Here is a 23,702-nt window from a genome sequence, read left to right on the forward strand (position 1 = left end):
GACTGTTTCTTCCACTACCTTATGCTGGATTAAAGAAGACCAGTGGAGAGTTTTTGTGAAAAACAAAGTGAAAGAAATTCGCAGTTTAATAAAGACTGAGAATTGGAAGCATATTCTAACCGTTATAATCCGGCAAATCTTCCCTCCAGAGATGATTTAGCAGCCAAACTTAAGGAATCCAGAAGGTGGAAGGGCCTCCTCTTTGGTTCAGACTACCGGAAGAAGAATGGCGAAGATCCAGTTCAGTTGTAAATAAGGTAGAAGGAAACACTGGAATAAAGAAAGGTATTGTTACTTCATCAGCTTGTAAGAGCTCTGAAAATTTATGCTTCTAAAGTTATTTTTCTAGTTACAAGAAGACTAAGAATGGTAGCATGGATATTTAGATTTGTTACAAATATAAAAATTCTTAAAATGATCGAATATTCAGCGCATTAACTGTTTCTGAATTGACTTAAGGTCTGAGAAGTATATGGTTCTGAGAAGTATATGGTTTAAACAGTTTAGAAGGAAATCTTTACTTCAATAGAAAATTTCAGTTTAAAATCTCTATACGTGTTAGGCACAAAAATAAAGAAGGCATCATGCGAGTTAGAACAAAGTTTACTGAAAAAAAGGGTAATGTCAATTTCATCTATCCCATGTTCCTGCCAAATGATCACCAGCTTGTTCAGATGATCATTCGTCATTTTCATTTAAGCATGGCTCATGCTGGTATGCACATATTCTAATCTAAGTTGCAGGAAAACGTTTGGTCGTGAAAGGACGCAAGAGCATCCGGAAGGTCATTTCGGTTTGCGTCAAATGTAAAAGAAACGAGTTCACACAAACAGGTAGGGTTCCTGCACTACTGCCAGAGTACAGGGTGACAGATGCCCACGTTTTTGAAGTAACAGATGTACATTTGGCAGGTTCTGTTATTCTGAAGGACAGACGAAAGGACTGGATTATCCATTTTACATGCGCTGTGCACAGGGCTGTCAACCTTGGATTCGTAATATCTTTATCTACTAAAGGATTCTTACTTGGATAGCGGAGATTCATAGCCAGAAGATCTCTATCAAAATTTATTTACAGTGACAATGAAACTAACCTCTTCGAAATGGATAATCTCTTTAATTCAGTAGACTGGAAAATTGTTGAGGTTGATGCTTCGATCAAAAGGAATTCAGTAAAAGTTTAAGCGTCCCACAGCTGCCTGGTGGGGTGGTTTCGGGGAACGGCTTATTCAAATGATCAAGAAGCTACTGCGTCGTGCATTGGAAGAATCTTCATTGTGTTATAAAAAAATGATATGTGTGCTATGTAACTGCGAAGCAACGAACCACTGGCATATGTTTCAGAGAATTCGGGCGATCTCCATTGCTCTAACTCCAGCAATATTTCTGAACGACATTCCGTCCCAGAAAGTGTCTGACTTAGGCCACCTAGATGAAGTTAATCTGAATAAAAGGCTGAGAACAGAAAATAAGGAAGACTCCGAGAAAACGTTTCACTATCTAAGCCAGTTAATATCACATCGAGGAAAGGCAAAAAATGACCGCGAGATCAAATTTGGAGATAATGAGAAAAGAGCTGAGAGCGTAGGGTAAAGTAAAACATTTTGGCCGACGACCAAGATATAGAAGTGTAATCATGGAAGAGACAACTGCGTCTAAAAACAAGTTATGGAGAACTGATTCATCCTGTCCAGATAATATATCTACTGGAAATGTCCACTCCAAAAGGGGATTCCATTTCCATGATGCAAGTTCAGGTTCCATTTCTAAGGCGAAGGCAGGGGTTCCTCCTCAACTATTGAGAAAAACTGTTACAAGCAGAGCCAGCAGGAGAATAAAACTGTCCAGTTGATTTTTAGAATGAACTTAGCAATTCTGCATTTGCAGCACGCGAAGCAAGCGACACATTCAGGTGAAGAAAGCTCAAGAGAGTGTCAAGGTTTGGATTTTCAAATTAAGACCTTTTTGATTAATATTGCCATAGTAAATTTTGACCTATGCATCTGCTTAAAAATAAATACACGCAGCTCCATACAGAACAGCATTATAGGTCCTACCAGAATGCTAGTACTTCGATCCGAACCCAGCTGAACGGACTGGTTGCATGGTTGGCATTCGTCGGTTTTCCCATCTGTAACGTGAATACTACCCAGGTACTCCACGAAGGCCTCCCTTCCCTTAGGTAGGTAGCTATCGTGTGCTTTGCAATAGTTAAATAACCTAACCAATAGCACTATACTTTTAGGCTTTATTAAGTTTTTAATCGGCTAGCGTTCGATTGCAAGAGTTGATTCATTTTAAAAGTTAATAAAATTAACCAAGATTCCTTTTTTTTATTTCTTGTTTATTTTTATTTAAATTATTATTAACTTACTTTGCAGCAATTGCGCAAGTAGTAGAATAACTCGATTTCGCACTAAGTGAATTTAAGATCATACAACATTTTATTTATTTATATACATATTAAAGTTTTAATTGTGTTTTGGGCATGTAAGCTATTTTACCGCTATTGGAAGGCATAATGGAGGAAGGTGAAAAATTAACAGTGCTTGGAAGGCTATAAAAATTAGACTTTTTTATCCCTCCATAACATAGACATGAATGAATATAATAACATAATATTTGCAGCAATGAAGTATACAAAAGTTCTCGAATTTACAGCACTTAAAGCACTTTCGTCACAGCAGCTATTCAAAAGAAGTTTAATGAGAAAGAATAAGAAGAAAAATAAAGAACGTAACATCTACAAAAGAACATAGTAACACTTTCAACGAGTGGCAGGTGCCTAACTCGGATTACACACTGCCACGAACGTTGAAGAAAAACAGTTTACAGATTGAACCATCGTAACTCAGATTTGACAGACAACTGGCAAACTGCCAAATGCGTTCCCCTTTACCGAAAGCCGTAGGAAGTTTTTAGACATTTCCGAATCGACACGGGATACAGGAATGAGTTTCCTCTCTAACGAAGTGCACACAATTATTGTTCTTTGCTTTATTCCTTTTGTGTAATTCTAACATAGCTATATTGTACGGATCACACAATACTTAATACCGACATAATGAAAGCAGATAACAAGTGCACTGTGGGAAGCAACTTTTGATTCTGGAGAAAACTCCGATTCTCATTAAGCAGTAATACTCTTTTTTTCCAGATTAGCCTATACGATTTTGTTCCGCGGTAGCAATATCATTAATTACAATAACGTTGGAAAAGTTCAGGAATGTCCAACGGAAATACTATAAAATATTTTTTTTTTAATTACATCAGTCACATACACTATTAAACAAATTCAGAAATGGGTTTATCACTTCGAAACTGTTCAGTCTGTTAAGCAGACACAATTTAAAAAATAAATTAAAGATCTAATTTTTCGCGCAATGGCAACATTTCTGACATTGCATAGATTATAAATGCAGGCAAAAGACCTTAAAATAAAACGCTTGGAATATTTTGGAAAGACTCCGCTAAACTTTTTCGTCACGTTAGTACATAAGCACAGTACAAATAACCTAACCAGTTTCGATAGAATACCATCTAAAGTGGAAGAAAACGAAATTCATAAATTTTGAGCTCATAGTCGTTTCAGTTGGTCCTGTTCTTTCTGTTGTTCTTACTTATGCTTGCTTGTCGGCTCAGGCAAGACGTCGTCTTGCAATGCAGGTTCCCGTGCGGAGCGCTACCCCGTCAATAACATTGTAGCCAATTTTCTAACACATGAAAGTTCGAAATTTTTTTAAACACGGTCCATAAAAGTACTTGGGAACGAGCGACAATAAAAATCACATAAGAGTTCAGTAAAGATGTGAAACAAAATCTGAAACAGTCTTTCTAGCCGAACGAATCCAATAGCTAAGCCGGTCGAGACGCTTGGAAGTGAAGAGATGTGCAAGGTAAGTGCGCAAAAGAAATGCCTTTTATCACCAAAATCAGTGCCTCACAATTAACATGTATTATAAACATAAGACACATGAGTACAACAGATAATATATACTAGACACAAAAGTACTGCTAAATATAGCTACACAGAATAATGCACAATACAAAAAATAAGAGTACAGATTTTTTTTTTTTTTTTTTAAGTAAATATATACACTATTTACAAAATTTAAGGGAGGTGCCTGAGCTCCCTCTTCACTTCGCTTGTCTGGCAGTAACATCAGACCAAGCCCACGAAATTCCTTCGTGGCAAGGATCACAAAATACACCTGCCGTTAGCAGGTTTATCTTAGCTGCCGTTTTTATCACCTGCCGTTGGCAGGTTGTGTTCCTTACAGGTGGCAGTGCGACTGTGTGTTACAGGTGACAGTGCGACTGTGTGTTACAGGTGACAGTTACAGGTGTGTTTGCGTGTGACAGTTAAAAGTGACAGTGCGATTTGTGTGTTACAGGTGACAGTGAATATTATATAGTTCCGGCCCCAATTTTGATGGAGATTCCCCTGGGGGAGGAACGAGGGTCTCACGTTCTTTCTTTTTCATTGTATGTACTTCCCCTCTTATTCTTTTATAAATTACTCAGATGTTGAGTAAATATTCATTATCTAAATGTTCAATGTTTCAAACAAATTATTTACTTATTGTTACCGATGTTCTTCTGTTACCTGTACGATCGCTTGTATTGGGTTGAAACATAAGTAATGGCCGTTTTTATAATTTAAAAATGTTTATTTTAACAAAACAAAAAACAATTAGTCAATAATATCCGAGTTTTTGGACTTTCGAACTACAGTCACTTGGCTACAACCCATTCTCGTTCTGCTCATTCTCGAGTGGATTACGCGCGTCTTCGTGCAGAAGTTGATTCAAACGCTCTTCATCAAACTAACTGGGTCGTTCGGAACAAGCAGCGTCTTTGAAGTCGAAATTTCCACTTTTGAATTTGGCAGCCCAATTTCTTGCAGTTCGTTCAGGCATTGCACCTTCTCCATACACTCCACAAATCTCTCGGGCAGCTTTTGCAGCATTGGCGCTGCGATTAAAAGCAAAAGAAGGTGGGTGTCGAAAATACTTATTTTTGTCAACTTGACATTCCCTTTTAATGATCTAAAAAATGACAAAAATTAGCTCAGACCCCCCCCCTCCCAAAAAAAATCAAATACACCATCTTGTAGAGTAAAAGATTCTGCAAATAACACAAAACATTATGCCAATACATTTTATTTTTACCGCGTAATTTTAAACACAACATAAACGGCCATTACTAACCCAATACTTTCATTCTTTAGCTTTAATTTTCAGCTACGCACGTAAATGCTTCCCCTCTATTCCTTTTAGCGTCGTTGTGAAGAATATCATGGAAGCTGGCTACACTAAAATTATCTGAAATATTCCGCTTGTTGCAAGTACACAAAATATTATTTCAGGTGTATAGAGTACTTACAGAAAATCCAGTCGACCATTTTTGCCTACTAAAGAAAAGACGCCAAACTTCGCAATTTTTCTCCAAAAATGGAAAAGTATTCTTCAAACACGCTGGGTTTGGTGTAACTTTGATCACACGTGTTAGTTATTATTCTTGAGTAAAGATTTTTTTTTTCCTATATCACGCCTTTTCGGGAAAAAAAATGATTAAAATTTGAGACCTGCCTGCTACAGAAGAGCATGCTGTTGAATATTTCTAAAGTTATGGAATCTTACCGGCCTAAAGAAAAAATGTCTTAATGGCCACGAAATGGTGCTTTATTTAAAAACTGAGAAGCAATAATAAATAACGGAAATTTTTAATGAAAAATTAAATATAAATAAATGATAATATAATATATTTGAAAGAAAAAATAAGAATAGAACGTTTTTTCTTGTATTTAGTAATTCCCCCCCCCCCGGTGTGGCGCGATTGGCGCCGTCTCTTGTGGTCGACGGGATTTTCCGAAAGTACCGCTGCATAGTATACTCATTATGTATTTTTTTCCTCATGGTGTTAATCATTAGATAGGCATATTTTTAATAAACGCTTGTTAAATTCAAGGTATTTTTAATAAAGCATTAACTTGAATATTAATAATTATTAAAATCGCATTTTTGTTTAGCGCTGATTGCAACTGAAACTACTCAGAGACATTTCAAGAGAAAAACAGGTCTAAAACTTCGGAAGCAAATTATTCGAAAAATCTGTTGCAGAAGATAACAGATCACAGTATTTCTTGTTCGAAATGCTTTGAAACATTTTCACTAAAATGACAGCCGAACAATTCACATTTTTTTTTTTTTTTTTTAATATGTGCACTGTCAGTGAACTAACTTTGCTTTAAAACTGAAATCCAACCAAAATTTTCAAATTTTTATACTCAAGATCTGAATGATTGATCAAACAGCAGTTTTAGACTTCTGCAGGGCCAAATATCAAGACAATAACATCAATAATTTGATAAATAAATCTTAAAAAAAAAAAAAAAAGAAAATACTTTAATAATGACAATGACTGACAATGACCAACGTCTAAGGGGAAGGAGAAAGTTATACATATTTCGTTTGCAGGAACAGTCAAACATTTCGATTGCTGAAATAATTCACCGCTAGTTCCAGGAATACGAATTATTCTAACACTATTTTTTACGTCTCGATACGACATTATAAGCAAAAAATACAATAGTAAGAATCAGTTGTAAGCTTTTAAATGTATGTTTTTTAAAGCATAACAGTCGTTCCATCGAATCAGTCTCTAATAATATTAAGTCCAAAAGATTAAAATGATTCATATTAATTTCCTGCATTATATCTGTTGTCCAGAAGCAATGCAAGAATAAAGGCGAATATTTGGCAAACGTTTTTCGTTCTTGACTATACTGTTACTATAAATGGAATTTTTAGCGATGGTGAATGTTATTTCCAAAAACTGAACCCCTTTTAGAAATATTGTTTATATTATTATTATTAAAATTATAGTGTTTAGTATTATTGTTAGGAGAATGTTGATACAAACAACAGAAATTACAGCGTAGAATTAAAAATGGTTAGAAGATTGAAATAAATTTAATAGAGTCTTAATCTAAATTATGTTTTCTATTACCAAATTCTTGTCTATCTTCGGAAATATAATAATGTCCAAGGATATTTAGGATATTTTATGAAGTAGCTAAAATTAAATTGCTTTACATACTTCATTAGAAGGCAAAAACCAAGAATCCTATTTAGTCACAACCTGCACTACCATCAGAAGAGAACCTAATATAAATTACCAGTGTCTGGCTGTTAAGCTATTTTTTGGCCGCTGAAGGGTCCAAGAAGAAACTATTGATTAAAAAAAAAATAGAATTAAAAAGAAATATTTTCACACTTAAGTCCTTTTTCGTGGTTAATAAATACTTTTAAAATTCTGAATTAGTTATTTTTAAAATTAATATACAATATTTGAACTGTTATTGAAGCGAATCTCGATATTTACTGAATATATTTGCAAAGGAAAATTCTAAAAATGTTTCAAACATGGTAACGTAATTAATTTTTTCAATCGAATAAATCAGGGGGGAATTTCATAATTTCAGGGGGAAGAAATTGTTTATTTTTTTATTTACCCGCCAAGTATTTAATTTTAGTGCATCGATACAAAAACTACTTTTATTCAAGTTCTGATATTCATCAACATTTTCTACACTTTTTCTTGTTTAATTTATAAGACACATTAGGCAAAGGAAGGCGATTATCGTCTAGCAATGGTGAAAGGGATGCACGGGACGAACAAGGGTGAAAACCTCTGGTTTAAATACTTAAGCCATTAGATGGTCGTATTATGGATCAAAGAGTAAACTTGAACACAATGACTTAATTATTGTTAAATGATTAAATTTTTACATTATTGATTATAACAAATTTCAGCTGACACACTTTATGTTATAATTAACGCTCATAAAATACTAAGCGAAACACAGTTTTCAGCAAAAATTGGAAATTATGTTTTTAACTGAGGAAACTTTAAAACATTGCAACACATTAAAACATTTAATTATCGTAATTAATGTACATTAATGGTAATTTTAACCTTTCAGGCATTTACTTTAAAACACTGCAGAATATAATGATTTAAAACTGGGGGCTTACAGATAAAACAAAAGTATTTTTTTATTTTAAGAAAAGCATTTCGTTGTCTATTTTTAATCACAGTGAATCGTGGCATTATTTATTAGATGAGGCATGTGCTTTTTATGATATGTGCAAAATCCATTCATTAAAAAAAAGCTGGGACCCAAGACGTGGGAATTAATATACAGAAAGAAAACACGCAAAGGGATGTTGCATGCATGGGGGGGGAATTAAACTATTTATGAGTTAGGGGGGAACTTTCGGTCGCTTCTGCTCAAAATTAGGCTCCTATTTGAAATGCATAATAATTCCCTAAATCCTCCGAAAATTAAGTCATCGAGTGCAGATGGTTCTGATTTGGTCAGGGAAAGTAGGGAAAATACTCGCCTCAAATTGATCCAGGGCAAAATTTTTTGGCACGTTGCCAAGCGAGTTACTGCAGCGAATAAAGCTATTTAAAGGCTGCGATCTTCTTCCGCTTTGGGCGCGCAAAGGAATATTTAACAATAACCACGAAATATGTAAGAAATTTTACAAAGAATCCCAGCATGAAAACATTATTTGAATTTAAATAATTTCTTCACAAAGCGTCGCTTTTCTCAATTATTGCTGAATGATATGACAAGACATTTTCAAATATGTAAAATTTAAGAACAAATATAAGATAACCGTACGCACATTAAGCCACACACAGTATATATAGTTTGAAAAACCTTAAAAAAACAGTAAATATTCAGAACAAATGTCTGAGAAAAGGGCTTCTCTTGTAATACCACGTGTGTGAAGAGGATAAAGAAAAGAATAACACGTGCAATTTTTAGTACAGGTGATATCTGCTAATGATTACTTTCGAGTCTCCCGAGACTAACAAATTGTAATATTCATTTAACGCGCAAAGAACACAGAAGTGACGTAAATTAGCTAATATTTATACAAGAAAACATCCATGCAACCAGCCAGTTCGCCAGAATTCGAACTATCACACTTCAGCAGTCTTAGCAACTCGTTTGCAAGTGGCGCTTTGTAATGTAGTTGACTTAGAGCTCAGGAAGTAGTAATTGGAAAAGAGTGCTAAAATATTAAGGCATTTTCCTTAATATATATATTATTTATTATCCATAAAAGGCATTTTCCTTAATATATATATATAAGACTATGTATTCAGGAATATTAGGAAAACTGAAATACATAAAACAATAAACATTCACATATAATATTTAATTCAAACTGAAACTTAATTGCTCATAATATTTTAATACCACTGGAAGAACTTAAAGCTTTGTACCCACTCCTTCGCTCTCGTCCAAAAGGAGTCTCACGCTTTTGGCTCAATTCCGTGTAAGGCGAATTCGACCATGGAGGTAAGAATTCCCATCTCCATGGGTTCGCCAACGAAATACTTCACTGGTCGGAAGGGTTACCGGTCTCCAGTGGCGTAGCTCATGAGCTAGGGTGGGACAAGGGGACATGCGACGGGGGACGTGGGCACAACCCCTTTACCGTCGGTTAATTGGTGTAGCGCCACGTCCACCAATATCTAGAGTTGAACCTTGAGTCTTTCAAAAGAGCAATTACATGGCCATACAAGGGCTGTTAATATTTAGTATTACATTCTTGTTTGCTGGTTAACATATTCTATGGATAACGTGATTTACAGAGTTACATACTGACTTTGTCTCTCATTTTCGGCATACAATGCATATGCATTACCTGAATTACATTAATCTTACATTGCGTTTGATTACTTTTGTGTACAGTTACAGTTTTTAGCTGTACATTTCAATAAATATACCTACATTACTTGTAGATTGCATATAAATACAGTTTGCATGCACAGTTACATATGCCAATATTACATGTGGCTTGCGTTACATTATTTTTATATACATACATAGTCAGGCACGCCTGCTTCACATATTACTTAATTTTACCTACACTGCTTAACCTTAGGTTACATATACTTGCAGTTGCATATAGATACATGCAGATACATTCTGATTAATTTTTTAGATACAAATATTTACAAACATAATAGTCTTACAGGTTACTTACATTACATGTTATTTGGGTACTTATTACATAATTTTCCAGAACATGAAATAGACATTCCAATACATACATTGCTTTGCGTTAGACATCCTATATCCCTTATTCATAATACCAAACATATATGTTACCCATGCATTTTTATTAGACATTACAGCATTTATATTGCATTACTTTAAATTGCATAACTTACTTATACATAGCTTACTGATACACAAAAATATTTACATATATTACACTCCCTTACATTACTTTGCTTACAGATATATGCACTTTCATACATTCGTTATGCCTACATTATATATCGGTTCATTATATATGGTCTTACGGTATAATTTGCCGAAATTTATTTACACTGTACATGCACATTGTTAAATGCAACTGACTTTCCAGGTATGAATACATGCAGTCTTTATACTGTGAGTTTCTAGTCTACATTATAGTTTCTTACAGTTCACTTGAATGACAGTCTTCCTACATTGCAATACATGTCCTTTTTAAAATGCTTCAGTTGTTTTTACATGCTGGGTTGTTCTATGGCTGACACAAGTCTGTATCTAAGTCGGACAGTATGTCCATCAACTGTACCAGCTTTTTAATAAAGTGCCGCTGTTTTATCATATATTTACAGAACGGCTGGCGATTTGTTTCAGGGAGATTGATATGCAGTCCTTCTGTTAATGGGCATGACGTTAGATAGTGCTCTGGTGAGCCTGAGTCGCCGCATGCACATTGACTTGTGTGACTTATGCTACGCTTGAAGAAATATTCCGGGTAGGGCCCATGCCCGGAAATGAACCTTACCAACTGTGCGTTCGCTACATTTCGGCTAGTGTCCACATAGCCGATGAAGTAGTGGGTCCTTCTCCCTGTGGTGCTTTGGTCCCATTCGTTCTGCCACATGCCAGTAGCCCTTAGAGGCGTAGTGTCTTCTTTAAATACGAATGCGGCCATGGGATGATAATTGGTGCATCAGGCGGGTCAGTTGTTGCCTCTTTGGCGAGTTGGTCGGCAAGTTCATTGCCATAGTGGCCAAAATGAGCCTTTATCCACTGCGCAATATCCAGGGGGCCAAACTGACGTTAAATTTTAAAACGAAACGTTTTCCATTCCAGGCAAACAGGAGGAAGCGCGAAATCTTCATTCGTTCCCCAGGCACTGAAAAACCTAGGTACTGCTCTGCCGGCCTAAACCACAACTCCCTGAATTTATGACCCTCTTAGTACAGGAGATGCAGCATCACGGGAGTATCCTAAATTTCCATAAAAGGCATGCTGCTTAATACCGAATTTTTGAAAAAATTATATTAATGTGTGGGAGTCAGTATTGCGTGTGTTTTGAAGCTGACTTAAATTATTTGCGTATTAGCTTTGTTGAATATTACATAGTATATAAAATAATCAAGTTAACATGATAAAAGTTTAAATTTCACCAGTTTTTAGAACTGAAGTGGAAATCTTTATAATTTTCTTGAATTTGTTTTAAATTTTATCAAATATAAATTTAGAATTAGAGATACATGTAAAATATAATCAAATACTACAATGGCTATGCCTCTAAATAATTGGCAACCTCAAAACTAACTATTCTAAATTTGGTGTTTTCCTTCTTAAGTTCATCTGTTCGCCCAAATCCGAGATCTTTCCACGTTACATAACAACTTAAAATTAACCAATCTCAACTTAGCTATACTTTATGCACCTACTTAATATTGCTCGCAAGCAATTACGTCATTTCTGTTCTTAGCTTCTGCCATACCATCTCCGCGCGGCTATGCCCACTTGCCTAAATTGACGTCGTATCTTTTTTACCTGCGCATATAAAAATTATATTTAACTATGATTGATAAATGTCTACCAAGATGATTTGATATTTGTGAAAATAAAGATTGGTGAGGCGCGTTTTCGTGCAAAAGTTGATTCAAACGCTCTTTATCAAACTCACCGAGTCGTCCGGAACGAGCAGCGTCTTCGAAGTCGAAATTTCCACTTTTGAATTCGGCAACCCAATTTCTTGCAGTTCGTTCAGGCATTGCACCTTCTCCATACACTGCACGAATCTCTCGGGCAGCTTCTGCAGCATTGGCGCCTCGATTAAAAGCAAAAAGAAGGTGGGTGTCGAAAATGCTTATTTTTGTCAACTTGACACTCCCTTTCAGTGATTTGAAAAATGACAAAAATTAGCTCAGACCCCCCCCCCTCCCAAAAAAAAAAAATCAAATACGCCATCTTGTAGAGTAAAAGATTCTCTTTCGAATAACACAAAACATTACGCCAATACATTTTATTTTTACCGCGTAATTTTAAACACGCAACATAAACGGCCATTACTTATGTTTCAACCCAAAATATGTAAAATATAAAAAATACGACTGCTTTGCTCTACGCGAAAGGCAACCTCTAACTTTCCGCGATTTCAGGATCATCCCCCAGACCAGTGCTTTCCAGAACTTTCTGGTATGTTACGTAATCGCTATATAAATGTAGAGTTTTCGCCATTTTTCATCAGATTGCTTTTCTCCGCCTGCCGCAGTAACACCCTTTGCTATCGCTCTTCCCGTCTGTCTTTTTTTGTTTGAAAAGTATGACGCAGTAAATTTAAATAATCATATTTAGCCTAAATTACTATCGCATATGCAATCTTGGAAAATCTAAAAGAATAATTATCTGCCATTTTAAGTGAATAAAGATATGGAGTTTTTAAAAAATGAAATCTTTTGGTGTCATCATTTCTGCTGTAAGCCACTCAGCCATGTCCGGATTTTTATGCCACGCTTCATCATTTCCAATGCCAATCTACTGGAAATATCACATATATATATTTCTACTTGCAGGTTAGCAACAAAACCAAAAATTTTCCATTTAAAAAAAATATTTCCCATTACACAAGCCTTCAACTTCAGAATATGCTTAACTACCTAAACTTGCGTTTACACACACATTACACACTGAGTTTATAAACAGATGAATTTCTACTCAGAGATGAACAGTAAAAAAATTAAGAGCGAAATAATGGAAGTTAATTAAAAGCGCTTCACCTTAGAGTGTTAAACGTTATTAAGATAAAGTAATGATTAAAACTAAACAGACGCATCGCACTTAGGCAGAAGGAAAGAAAAAGAAAAACCATCGCTACGTAAGGCAATGTGGAACATTTGAAATAAAAGATGCAACCAATGTTTAACCGTCAGCTTTATTAGATCTTAAGCATTAATCTCGCAAAATATGAAACAGCTCAGTTTTCATTACATTCCCCTTACACATTCTACGCCCCTCCACTAGCATAATAAAAAAAGGAGCTTTTTCCAGTAAAATTTTTTTTTTAACCTTCATTGTTCACTACCCGTTTTTTCTCCCTCCTAAATGAGGGGAAAACTTGCGGAGAAACACTTCATTATGAAATGGGAATAATTAATTTAAAAGAATTCAGTATCTTTAAAATTCAGCCGTCAGAGGGGTTATAAACGACTGCAGATGTACTCCAAATAAATTTTTCACTCGCTACATTTTTAAACGTGGGTTTCATAATAAAAACTATGAAAAATGAAATTTTTGCCGTTAGAATGTGCCTAAACGATTGTACGAAGCATCTCAAACTTATTCATAAAAATCAATTTTCAACATTTTTCAATTCAGTTCACTTGAAAGCGGTTTTAAGTCAATTAGTGACTGCATCGATTCTACAGTCAGTTATTACCCAATGAGTATTACGCAAATTATCCTCATCCGGAACATATTAAACGCCTAATGAAGTAATTGCTCTTGTTGTAACTTATCGGAAGTCAATCTCCCTCTCTCTCTCTCTGTGTGTGTGTATATATATATATATATATATATATATATAATGTTGTATGAACTTAAATCCATTTAGTGCGAATACAAGTTATTATTACTTGCGCAATTGCTGCAAAGTTAGTTAATAATAATTTATTTCCTAAACCGTATTGATTAATTGATTATATTATCTCCTAAGTTTAATTAAAGTAGAATTATTTTAAAAGTGTGCATCCATACTGGTAAGTTATATTTTGAAAGATGTTTTGAAGTAATTTGAAAGCAAAATGTTAATAATGTTTTAACGGGGACTGGAGTTAATAACTCCAGTCCCCGTTAAAACATTATTAACATTTTGCTTTCAAATTACTTCAAAACATCTTTCAAAATATAACTTACCAGTATGGATGCACACTTTTAAAATAATTCTACTTTAATTAAACTTAGGAGATAATATAATCAATTAATCAATACGGTTTAGGAAATAAATTATTATTATATATATATATGATCAATTTCTAGGCGGAGGAAAAGGTGAACACAAATTCAATGCCAAGTGATATCTAAATAGCATAAATCATTCTGCGCGAGAGAATATGAATTAAAAGTATATTAAAATTAATAAGTAAAATCATTAAAGCAAAATTAAATATTATTTTATTTTACTGATACTGACACAGCAAATTTTATTCCTTTCGCGTTTAAAGATCAACAATAGCTGTGGAGTCCTTGTTCGCGCAACATTATCTTATCGAAAAACATTCATTACAAATCAGTATGCTAAACAACATAATTATGCATTTGTATTCGGCATACCTTTGCCTTATTAGCATTATTTATATGCAGTACACGAAGCAGGTATCTTCCGTGTTTTGCACACTGTGGAGGCACTATGAAAAACGACGTTAATACAGTTACCAACCAGGATGAGTTTATTATATATCTTTCCTAAATAAACAGAAAATGAGACCATCAGGTTTTACATAAGGCAAACTGCCTTAATACATATGAGAATAGATGAGAATTTCAACAATAAATATTAATATTAAGCAACACTATCATGACGCTACAAAGCATTTGATATTTAACTATGTCTTAACGTAGAATTGAAGTCAAAACATGAAGTACCCTAATAAAATGGACTGCAAGACACATTAGCTCGCATTGAAATGGAAAGAAAGAAAAACTAGGTACTGCTTTCACAAATACTGTAAAGACCTTGTAGAGGCATTAGGTTATTTTGAAACAGGAGATGACAAAAATGAGCAATGCCTTCGCCTGGAATCGAACCACGGACCTACGGAAATACGCGCCCAGAGGGCTGACCACTACACTACGAAGGCATGCTAAGGCGGCGGAAGAAATACCTTATATACCCCCCTCTTTTATAGGGCTACTGGGGTTTTAGGGGACCCAACCGCCTAATCCTGGTGGTGAAGAATCATCATTCACCACCTTTTAGTTCGGGCGCCACTGTAGACACAGGTATTCTTTGAAAGCAGGAGAAATGAAAAATGAGCAATGCCTTCTTTGGGAATCGAAACACGGACCTCTGTAAATACGCGCCCAGCGTGCTGACCACTACACTACGAAGGCATGCTAAGAAGGGGAGGGGGAGAAATACCTTATAACCTTATTTTAATCTAACCAATTATTTTTAGTTAAACTTCCTTTTCCCTCCTGATTTCAGTTTCCTGCCAGAATGTAAATTTTAATGATGTAGTATGCAGAATCTAAGTGTGTTTCAGAAGCAGTATTTAAGCTGCGTTTCAAGAGTTCGTGAGTAGTAGTAGCGAAGTTAGTTCAGAGTTTATGCTGCGTGTTTGAAATTAGCTCTCTAGTCAGATACCGACCAGCTTATACTGATAGTCTAGGCCCGGCTTTGCTGTTGTACAGCCGATTTAGGGTTTTAGATAACTATGGAGCCAATTGTTCGCCATCCTAATTTATTGTGATTTTTACATTTTTATTTTCTGTTTAGTTTAGCCACAAGTTGTGGTGAATTGTGAGTACCGAGTGCGTGCATCCTGTTAAATTTAGTTCCAATAAAAAGGTTATTTAAAACCTTCTTCTCCAGCATTTGTTCTTCAAACACATAGCGAGTATTCGCTACTTCGTCTTCTACGTAGGGTCTACAATTTATGCTTCCAAAAAGACAGAAACTGCATAATACTTCTTACAATATATCTATTAAATGAAGAAAGGTAGTACTTTATCTAACAAGTATATGCATTCATGAGTATCAGTGATTTAATATTGAAGAGTTTTATGCAAAAAAATTACTCTGGACGCCTTTTAATCATCCAAGAAATGAAGCTGTAGAAAATTACATACGAATTTTATTATTCTCGGTTACATTTTCTCGCCATTTACAGCCTTTACACTCAAGCGACCTACAAAATTCAGGAACAAAAAGTTTCTGATGGAAAATATCGAGGATTATCAAGCTCCTGAAATTGTACCTGGATGGTTATTAGTGACTGAGAACAAGCAGGATTAAATTCAGTATCACGTTTTGTTTTCTCTATCTTAAAAAAGTTACTAATTATTAACGTCTTTGAAACACAAAATACCAAGACCCATTATATATTAACTGAAATTGAATCTACGATATCTTCGTCGTCATGTAAGTTATTTACTATCTAAGCTAACGAAACAATTTATTTTGACGTAACCCTTGCATACTGATGACAGGCATAATGATGATATCTTTACAAATTTAATAAGAGACATGCCAAAGGAAGACAATCTTTTAATTTAAAAGGCTTTAAAAATTAAAAGAACTTTTTAAACTTAGAAAATAATGAATATTCCTCCAACGCACATTTATTACATTTATTTATACCCAAATTTCTGCATATTCTTTAAATTAAGAAATTAACCGTCTCACAAGGCCTATTTACATAAAATGCCAATTGACAAGCATGTACGATTGAACTTGTTAACTCCCTCGTAATTCAAAGGTTAAAAATCTTTGACAAATAAAATAAGTTTTGGGCTTAAAAATATATCAGATTAAACAATATTCCGTATCAACTTTCGTTTCATCAACGTTTCTTTCTTTTCTGCATAAAACTTTGTTCCAGCTGGTTTTACTAAATATTCATTTCCGCTGTCGCTATTGATGCTAAATGTTCATGTTTTTTACTACCTGCTAATTATCACAAGCTTTCATTTCTAATGAATTCGGTTTCGTTGACTGAAGATCATCTGCAATACCTTCGAAATAATTAACTAACTCGAATCTTTAACCATTGATTATCCAGACGCATGTTGTTAGTTTTGCTTAAATAATAACTTCCAATTTTCGCTAATAATCTCTGCGACTGTCTCAAAGTCATGCAACAATGCAAATGTACGGCAGCTGGACTAAATTTAGTGGTTTCTGAAAGGGTCTGTCAAGTAAAATGTCAAGAAAGGAGTGTACTACCTCATAAGACTGCTAGTTTACTGTATGATTTTAATTTAATTTATTGATTAGAGAGTCGGAATATTTTAGTATAAACACACACAATAAAAAGTGAGGCTGCCCAACAAGATCTTATTCAAACAGCTTTGATTTACATTATTTAGCTGATATTTTAATGTCGTTTCTTTAAATGATAAATCCTATGGGCTTACTTTAAAGCATCTTCAAATCTTTAAATTCATAATACGCTCAAAATTCTAATCTGTAATCTCAAGCTATACATGAGTTTCAAAATTAACGGCTCTATCGCTCTAAGCCTACCATTGCGTTAAACTTTAAATTAAGTTTAACGCAATGTTAGGCTTAGAGCTTAACATTAACTTTAAAGCAGATCACTTTTAGACATGTGTAATAATTGTGGTCACTGGATCACGATATTTAAAAATTGACTTTTATTTCGTAATGAAAAGCTAAAACAGTTCAGCATTTTCATAACTGCACTTCGAGACGCCCAGTTGCTACGAGCGGCTGGTTGACTAATTAGTTACGGTAAAACACTTGAAAGCTATCTTTCTATTGGACGATCCTTCGTGAAGGACTGTTTTGAAGAAACCGTCTTGCTCGTGCGTATTAATTAGGAGATCGATTAATATAAAAAACTCAGTCCTTCTAACAGCGGACCCAAGACGAAATATGAAAGTCACTGGAAGGCACAACATATAACTATTCGTAAAATGTATGTGTGAGTGTGTGTGTATAGGTCTTCTAAGCAGCTTCTTCTCATGGATAAAACGCATATCGGCGAGCTCCGCATTCGTGTAGTGATGCTCGAAATCCGCATCGAGAATTGCGATTTACGCCAGCAGAATACTTTTCCCCTACCTTCAACAACGCCCTGTACTCCTCAATGTATCATTTTTGCACACACATTCCATTATAAAAGCTGCATATTTCGGCCCCTTCTACCTATCTTTATATTTTTGTCAGCTACTTTTGAATTCTCCCGTGCATTTCAATTTCGTGATTGTAAAAAGGAGTAAAAGTAGTGAATTTATGCAGAGCCTGATAAAAGTGCAGCTCACACTCTCCTACAATTTGAAGCTCAGTTGCTACGAGTGGTTGGTTGACTGATTAGTTACGGTAAAACACTTGAAAGCTATCTTTCTATTGGATGATCCTTCGTGAAGGACTGTTTTGAAGAAACTACCTTGCTCATGCGTATTAATTAGGAAATCGATTAATATAAAAAAATCAGTACTTCTAACATCGGACCCAAGACGAAATATGAAAGTCACTGCAAGGCACAACATATAACTATTCGTAAAATGTATGTGTGAGTGTGTGTGTATAGGTCTTCTAAGCAGCTTCTTCTCATGGATAAAACGCATATCGGCGAGCTCCGCATTCGTGTAGTGATGCTCGAAATCCGCATCGAGAATTGCGATTTACGCCAGCAGAATGCTTTTCCCCTACCGCTCAACAACGCCCTGTACCACCTCAATGTATCATTTTTATACACATATTCCATTATAAAATATGCTTATTTCGGCTCCTTTTACCTATCTTTATATTTTTGTCAGCTACTCTTGAATTCTTCCGTGCATTTCAGTTTCGTGATTGTAAAGGGAGTAAAAGTAGTGAATTTATGCAGAGCTGATAAAAGTGTAGCTTACACTCTCCTACATTTTGAGAAGTAAAAATTTTACATATGTTGTCAATACTTTTGTAGATAGTTTGGTTGCAGGTTTCCTACGCAAGGTTACCATTAATTGAGAAACTGAATCATAAATTTATAACATATGCAATACCTGAATATGCAAATTCAAACAAAGATGAAGTTTATCTAAAGAAACACGATCGAATACAGAATGAGGATCTGAACTATGTCTCTTATTTGCGAGCAGTGCTTAAAAATCGTCGCAGTCGCAATGCGTTGCTAAAAGACAAAGAAATGCTGAGGAACACGATGGAAAAGACGATGTAAATTAGATCCTTCCTTAACCTAAAACTCGCCAAATAAATTACACATGCATTCTTATAGAAATGAGTAAGTTACAAGTTTATATAAAGCTTTATGCTAATTCCCGAGATAATGATTTCATACATTTCGCTATTCCAGCAGAAATCTAACGGATGTCAAAATTTAAAGATTTTAATGTTAATAAAGCAAAGAAATTCAAACTCATATGAAAAGAAAAATATTTAATCCAATATTATGTTCCTGTTTCTGAAAAAAAAATTATAACTTAATTTTAAAGAATGCTTTTTCATTTTTTTAAAGTGAAGACTACGGCTTGATTGACATAAAACAGCCTTCACAATTCATTTCTGCTCTGAAACAGGCCAGAAGCAATTATCATACATTTTCCGTCTCCCCTTTTTTGGAGGGTTCCACAGTTGTACTTATCCATAAACATGTTTTAATTTGACTATACCCAAGTCATATTTGATGCAAAGCTTCACAACAGATAAAGCATTTGCGAAGCAATTTAAATTGCTTTCACAAATTCAGACAGCAAGAGAAGAAATAATTTTGAAAAAAAAACCAGTTATTAAAGATTTAATTCCGCACTTTTAAAGGAAAACGTTAAAAAGGAATGTAAGACAATAATTTGTCAAATTTTAAGCTAATAAATATTGTACTTAAAAACGAATTTCTACCATAATTCACAGGATAAGGAGTTCAGTTTTTGCAAAGCGTACAGCTATTTTAACCATACAGTAACATTAAAGCAAACAAAATCTACACTTATAAATAATCCTGTATTTAACAGATTTTTTGCCAAAACACTTCGCCTGATATTAAACTAAAACGACTTTTTTGAAGAACAAAACTGATATTTAAATAAACGATTAGATGAAAGCAGCATCTTGCAAATAAAATGATTATTTTACCGGAGGCAGAATCACCCGCCATCAGCAGTAATAGAATATTTTACAAACTATCTTACATACTAATAAAGAATTACAAACAAGCAACTTTATTAATGATTAATAAAATGTTACTCTTTCTGCCGAATAAGAAACTCCCAAACTAATTCAATACAGCTGGGTAAAAAAAAATTCCTTCGTTACGATGTACATAACATTAACTGTAACAACCCATAACTTTACAAAGCTATTTAAAATCCTACTTAGAATTAAAATCACTTGGCTGTAATTTAAGAACTTATTCAGTGTCACAGAAATCGAAGTCGGAATCCGAAAACAGTGGACTCGAAACATGAAAGATACATGAAAGCTTCTTTCGGTCTGAAGTCCGTAGTTTCAGCCCCAGAAGCACAAAATTAGATTTAGTTAACTAGTAACTAACTCGTTTCTATCCCCCGACTTCTACCTTCCCAATTCGATGAGCTTCGATCGCCAGAAAAAGGGAAAAGAGCACACTCAGTCACGGGAACAAAAGCAGAGGGACAAAGGACTGCCTCAGAATCGATTATTAAGGCACGTTCAATAAAGTGTTAAGTGCTTGAAGTGCACCATTGGTAGTTAACGGAGTAGTTTACGCTCGAGAGTTTTTGAATGGCTTAATTTATCGATTAACGATACCTTCATTTGTACAAGTCACCCGATTTTATCTGGTCTTCGACAACAGCTCCGTGATGAGTTTTTAAGCGTTTATAAGTGGCAGCAGGCGTCAAATGGGAGTTCGACAAACCTTCAAAACGTTTATTCGCTCGCTAATTCGAGAAGATGATTACTAATGAGAGACAGAGGTCTTCAGGGAAGAGATATATGTACACCGGCAACGACAGCAAGTTTGCATTCTTCCACCACATTTGATCTAACATATAAGCAAAATTACAATTAAGGAAGACTAAAAAGGGATAGGAATACAAAAGTGTTTTTCCTTTCTTTCTTTTCATCCCCCTCAGCACCATATAAAAGTCAAAATATTACGATCCTCAAAGCAAATAATCAATATGGCTGAATACTATTCATCTATTTCCTTTTAGAACCCGCAAGCGCTTCAGGACATAAATCATGTTTCATGAGCAAGCTTTCAGGAATGACAACATACAACGAAATTGTCTTTGTTAGCATAAATTTAGGTATTTTGCATAATGAAACTCGAAAGGCATACGAAACGAACGTGCGCCAAGGTATATATTGGCGAGAGAAAGTAAAGCTCGTGTGCAATGCAGTATATTTGATTTTCACCCTAGCTACTTGTACCTGGTCAAAGGTCTAATCCAGTAGTACTTTCTTCTCTTTCAGGTACGATGGCAAAGTATGTTCCTGTTTATTTTTCTTATTGGCTATTATAAATAAGCCTGATGATATTTAGTACTGATGATGATTCTATGTAAGTTATTCTTTTGAATACTTCAATTTTAATGTCTGTGAACGTTATTACTTTTTGTTATTCTTAAGTTAAGCAGAATTATCTATTTTATTAAATAAAGATTTCGTAGTTAATCTTTTGACTTATGATTCTTTAATTCTGTGCTTGAGGAAACGTACTCATTACGCCTTCAGTGCTAATGCATAACCAACAGTCTTTACTCTCGGTGTTGATCATCTTAGCTGCCCTGAACGTAAATATATCAATTTCCTGCACATTATACACATTACTCGTGTATACCAAGGAGAATAAACGTGAAATTTTAAAATTCAATCTGAAAAAAAAAAAAAAAAAAAAAAAAAAAAAAAAAAAAACTTACCTTACTTTTCCCGAATCGTGACGATTGTTGTAAGAAAATATGCAAAAACCACAGCAGAAGATTTGCATTTATCTTCACCAATTTACCCACCGAACAGTAGAAAGCCCCATGAAGAATTTTTGGTTAATGTTACTTTCGCAGTCACATGGTCCTCCATCACAGCAATTGTTAATTCACTTTGATACCACATAATGAAATTCAAAACAGAAGAGAAAGCTTATGGTTGACCAGAAGAAATGTTCAGTACTACTAAGTGCAAAACATGAATTAAGCTACCTCAAGGGACAAATGTCTATGCGCACACTATGATGATGATTAGTCACAACTCTTACGACATTCAGGATTTTAGCTTAGTACCCATACATTAGACTCCAATTCCCAGATAAAACCACATCTGAAATTAAAATTTCTAAATATTTTATATATCCGAATGTGTATAGCATACACCAACTGAATTCAGTCTCTTAAGACTGTGCCTAGGCAGTCTCGGCCACGGGAGTATAAAATTATTGAGCGCGGAGATTCCCCGTGACCTGTGGGTATTTGCGGGTAAAACCGTCCCCGTTCATTCGGGTGGCCCACAGAAGGAGGTGTTGTAAGCCCAGTGTCAGAACCGGTGGCTTCGGGCATTCCGCGTAGTACTCGCAGGTAGCATCTTTAACGGCCAGTCAGATTTCCAGGCGTGCATGTTCCCCACCTGCTAATGTCCCCTCGGGGATCGACGCACAGAACTCTGTGAGGCTACTGGCTAGGATCTGTACCTAGGCAGTCTTGGCCACGGGAGTATAAAATCATTGAGCGCGGCGGTTCCCCGTGACCTGTGGGTGTTCGCGAGGAAAACTCTCCCCGTTCATTCGGGTGGCCCATAGGGGGAGGTATTGTAAGCCCCGTGTCATAACCCGGTGAAGGGCTTCCGGCGTTCCACGTAGTACCGGCAGGTAGCATCTGTAACGGCCAGTCAGATCTCCTTGCATGCATCTTCCCTGCCACGTGAGAACCGGGATTGGCGAGCCCAGCAAGTAGCCATGTCTGTAGTGAACTTTTTAAAGTCTGGCACTTAGGACTGGGAGCCTGGAGTGATAGCATGATTAGCGTATACTCTAACCCTCTCAGAAAACTATGACTGGCGACCCAATCCCTTGCCTAACATGGTGATTTCTCAGCTGGGGCCGGTTCTTGTAGTGTCTAGTAACAGATCCCGTAAACAAACAATTATCTATTAGTATACTTAGGAGATTAGATTATACGGATTTATATTTATTTTGACTAACAAGTTAACTTTAAGTTTATGCTTTCTTTCCTGCAAGCCTTCATTCCCCTAATTGTCAATGCCAGAATATTTAAATTTGGTAGCGCGCGTGAGAGAATGCAAATTCTACCATTAGGAGACAAGTTTTAAACACTGAGCTCTAGAAAAGAAAATTAGAAAGAGTGAGTAAGCACTGTACTTTTGTAGCGTGAGCTTCTGATTCTGTATTTATTTGCTGGTTAAAGTAGCGTAACTGCTATTATTCTGCTGCCACTAGACTTCGACGCGGTTTTAGATAACAGGATTATCCGAGTCCTGCGGAAAATTCTATTGTTTTGTTAATATCTTTGAATTTTAAGTATAGTTCTTGTTAATTGAGTTAACGGCCGAGCGTCAAGTCGACGCAATGTGAATTTTGAAGAATCTAATAAAGGGTTCTTTTAACGGTTTTGCCGTCTGGTTCCTGCACTTACTTTAGCAAACACACTGAAAGTCTAACAACCGTTACAAGATGTACCCAAATACGATAACCTGCATCATT

At 35.3% G+C, this 23,702-nt stretch overlaps 1 protein-coding gene across 10 annotated transcripts in view; it reads right to left on the reverse strand.

The window, feature by feature from the left end:
• Nucleotides 1-23,702, reverse strand: part of p120ctn (adherens junction protein p120) — a 443,159-nt gene that overhangs the window by 317,190 nt on the left and 102,267 nt on the right. For 9 of the 10 annotated variants that reach the window (XM_085808405.1, XM_085808404.1, XM_085808403.1 and 6 more), the window contains one exon: nt 121-270. The exons of the other annotated variant lie outside the window; for it this stretch is intronic. The gene's annotated coding sequence lies outside the window, so the exon portion shown is untranslated. The remainder of the gene's footprint in view (nt 1-120; nt 271-23,702) is intronic. 10 annotated transcript variants of the gene reach the window in all.

Source organism: Stegodyphus dumicola, chromosome X1, assembly GCF_044657685.1.
Source record: "Stegodyphus dumicola isolate Sdum_Otavi_A_Nest chromosome X1, ASM4465768v1".
Taxonomy (NCBI): domain Eukaryota; kingdom Metazoa; phylum Arthropoda; class Arachnida; order Araneae; family Eresidae; genus Stegodyphus; species Stegodyphus dumicola.